Source organism: Schistocerca cancellata, chromosome 9 (assembly GCF_023864275.1).
Source record: "Schistocerca cancellata isolate TAMUIC-IGC-003103 chromosome 9, iqSchCanc2.1, whole genome shotgun sequence".
In the NCBI taxonomy this organism is placed as follows: domain Eukaryota; kingdom Metazoa; phylum Arthropoda; class Insecta; order Orthoptera; family Acrididae; genus Schistocerca; species Schistocerca cancellata.
In genome coordinates, this window is record NC_064634.1 from 72,532,402 (window position 1) to 72,536,576 (window position 4,175).

The window sequence follows — 4,175 nt, forward strand, 5'->3', positions numbered from 1 at the left end:
CGGCAAGGGAACTTGCTGTTCCAACAGGACAATGCACGTCCGCATGTATCCGGTGCCACCCAACGTGCTCTAGAAGGTGTAAGTCAACTACCCTGGCCAGCAAGATCTCCGGATCTGTCCCCCATTGAGAATGTTTGGGACTGGATGAAGCGTCGTCTCACGCGGTCTGCACGTCCAGCACGAACGCTGGTCCAACTGAGGCGCCAGGTGGAAATGGCATGGCAAGCCGTTCCACAGGACTACATCCAGCATCTCTACGATCGTCTCCATGGGAGAATAGCAGCCTGCATTGCTGCGAAAGGTGGATATACACTGTACTAGTGCCGACATTGTGCATGCTCTGTTGCCTGTGTCTATGTGCCTGTGGTTCTGTCAGTGTGATCATGTGATGTATCTGACCCCAGGAATGTGTCAATAAAGTTTCCCCTTGCTGGGACAATGAATTCACGGTGTTCTTATTTCAATTTCCAGGAGTGTAGATAGAGAGGTACAAATTGACACACATGCTTGGAATGACATGGGGTTTTATAAGAACCAAAAAAATACAAAAGTGCAAAAAATGTCCGACAGATGGCGATTCATCTGATCAGAATAGCAATAATTAGCATAACAAAGTAAGACAAAGGAAAGGCGATGTTCTTTACAGGAAATGCTCAATATGTCCACCATCATTCCTCAATAATAGCTGTAGTCGAGGAATAATGTTGTGAACAGCACTGTAAAGCATGTCCGGAGTTATGGTGAGGCATTGGCGTCGGATGTTGTCTTTCAGCATCCCTAGAGATGTCGGTCGATCACGATACACTTGCAACTTCATGTAACAGCAAAGCCAATAATCGCACGGACTGGAGTCTGGGGACCTGGGAGGCCAAGCATGACGAAAGTGGAGGCTGAGCACACGATCATCAACAAACGAAGCGCGCAAGAGATCTTTCACGCGTCTAGCAATATGGGGTGGAGAGCCATCCTGCATAAACATCGTACGTTCCAGCTGGTGTTTATCAGCCAGGCTGGGGATGATGCGATTCTGTAACATATCGGCGTAGCTCTCACCCGTCACGGTAGCAGTTACAAAACCAGAATCACGCATTTCCTCGAAGATAAAAGGCCCGATAACGGTAGATGTGGTAAATCCAACCCATACCGTGACTTTCTCGTCGTGCAATGGAGTTCTAGGATTTTCGGTAGCCCAAATTCTGGTGTTGTGGGCGTCGACAGACCCTCGGAGCGTGAAATGAGCTTCGTCGGTCCACAACTCGTTACTCAACCAATCGTCATCTTCCGCCATCTTTTGAAACGCCCACACCGCAAATGCCCTCCGCTTCACTAAATCGCCAGGTAACAGTTCATGATGCCGAAGGATTTTGTACGGATAGCATCGGAGGGTACGCCTAAGTGCCAACCAAACAGTAGTGTATGGAATGCCCGTGCTACGTGCGACTGCACGAGCGCTGACTCCCATATGCATAGACGAACCCGCTACAGTCTCCATTTCTTACTGAACTGTCTCAGCAGCATTACGCCTTGTGCTTGGTCGGCCACTACGGGGTCTATCGTCCAAACAACCCGTGGCTTCGAACTTCGAAATCATTCTCACCACAGCTGCATTTGTCAACGGACCTTTACCCATTCGAATCCCCTTCCTATGGCGATAGGATCGTAACGCTGAACTAGCACATTCCCCATTCTGATAATACAGCCTCACTAAAAGCACCTTTTCAGGTAACGTCAACATGCTGCGACTGCTGGCGCATCTGATTCTCTCTCTCATTACGTTTTGCTGTCCAGCGCCATCTGTCAGACATTTTGTGAACTTTGTTTTTTTTTCTAATAAAACTCCATGTCATTCCAAGCATGTGTGTCAATTTTTACCTCCCTATCTACATTATTCCGTGGTTTATTAAGTTTTCAAATTTATACTGACTTTGTGATCACCCGGTATATTAAATTAATATGCAGAAATTAAAAAATCAAATCACCAAAGCACACAGATGAAACTATATTATTCGCTCCTGATTATAAACTTCTAAAACCTCACAAAATCTGTTACTTCCCTGTTGTTGCTGTTTCCCAGGCAGCAGTTTTACGTTATTTCAGTTTCACATGATTAAACTACCTAAATTTTATTGACAAATAAGTTTCCTTTTATGTGAGTTACCTGCCCTGCGGCAGCAGCGAGAAGAAGGGAACCAGCGGAAAAATGCTCCCATCGGAGCACAATAAATGGGGATATGTTTCCGATTATTTAAAAGATTCTGACAGAATTGCTGGGTACCAGCTGCCTCATTCTACCTTCCCCAGCACCTTTAAAAATTTTCCGAAAACCTTAAGCATGCGAACGTATTCCCGCTTTTTTAAGTTGAGAGAAAAGATGGCAGGAAACAGCGGCAGTGGCAAAGAGCCTGAAGATTAATAAATATTGGAAGATAGTAGAAGGCTTGTACCAATCAATCGTTTAACATGGCCTGACCACCTCAGCTGATGAGCAATGATGACTGCCTCAGTGCTGTTTAGATGTGCTTTCTCTCGAATCGCAGTGTGGATCACATGGTCCTCCTACCTAATGTTGAAGATGTATGTCACGTTTTTGGTGGTGGAAGGACTCAAGTTTCTTCATATCACAGCAACAGAGTGTCCAACTTTCACAGCCATACAGCAGCGTAGAAACGACTACAGCTCTGTGCACCATGTGTTTAAGTCTCTATGTATTACCCGTCGAAATTCTGCGTCGACAGTACTTTTATCAACATCTTGTCAACAGATTAAACAAGATACCTGTCATTTCGACTGCTAGTGATACGAGGCCGTTGGGATTCAGCACGGCGTTTCGTATTATCCTCCTCAACCCACCGATTCCATATTCTGCTAAGTCACTGAATCTCGACCAACGTGAGCAGCAATGTCGCGATACGATAAACCGCACTCGCGATAGGCTACAATCCGACCTTTATCAAAGTCGGAAACGTGATGGTACGCATTTCTCCTCCTAACACGAGGCATCACAACAACGTTTCACCAGGCAACGCCGTTCAACTGCTGTTTGTGTATGAGAGATCGTTTGGAAACTTTCCTCATGTCAGCACGTTGTAGGTGTCGCCACCGGCTCCGACCTTGTGTGAATGCTCTGAAAAGCTAATCATTTGCACAATTTTAGTAAACATTTTTGGAAAGCAGTGATCAATTAATTGTTATATTTTGACTAAAGTTCAGTCTTGATCACTCATGTATGTTTTAATGATATAGGTAACCGGTTTCGGTTCTTTCTACAGAACCATCATCAGACCTATGGCTCCCTTAGGATGGTAGGCGGAGCTCTCCTCGCTGCGTAGCATCCTAAGGGAGCCATGGGTCTGATGATGGTTCTGTAGAAAGAACCGAAACCGGTTACCTATATCATTAAAACATACATGAGTGATCAAGACTGAACTTTAGTCAAAATATGCTAATCATTTGCATATCACAGCATCTTCTTCTGTCGGTTAAATTCCGCGTCTGTAGCACGTCATCTTTGTGGTGTAGCAATTTTAATGGACGGCAACGGCCTTGCCGCAGTGGATACACCGGTTCCCGTCCGATCACCGAAGTTAAGCGCTGTCGGGCGTGGCCGGCACTTGGATGGGTCACCATCCGGGCCGCCATGTGCTGTTGCCATTTTTCGGGGCGCACTCAGCCTCGTGATGCTAATTGAGGAGCTACTCGACCGAATGGTAGCGGCTCCGGTCAAAGAAAACCATCGTAACGACCGGGAGAGCGGTGTGCTGACCACACGCCCCTCCTATCCGCATCCTCATCTGAGGATGACACGGCGGTCGGATGGTCCCGATGGGCCACTTGTGGCCTGATGACGGAGTGCTAATTTTAATGGCCAGTAGTGTACGTAATGTACGAAAACAGGTTGTGACATATGGACGACGACATGTGGAAGTTTGGTTCTATGTATGATTCGTGCACGGATCCTGAAGTGGTAAAGACTATCATATGCATAAACTGGGAAATCCAGGTTCGAGACGAGTTCCGGCACAAATTTTCGGTGTCGTCATTTCCATGTACAGCTGATACTGGTTCATATGCGCAGTTGCGAATCATTTCCTGTATGACCAGAAACAGTATTGTTATTCGCTTCGCAACTGATAAACGGACTAATCGGCAGCGAAAAACAACAATAACTATGTAAT

At 46.1% G+C, this 4,175-nt stretch overlaps 1 pseudogene; it reads left to right on the top strand.

Moving 5' to 3' along the window:
- Window positions 1-3,533: 3,533 nt before the first annotated feature.
- On the top strand, window positions 3,534-3,651 carry LOC126102150 (5S ribosomal RNA; annotated as a pseudogene).
- Window positions 3,652-4,175: the final 524 nt, after the last annotated feature.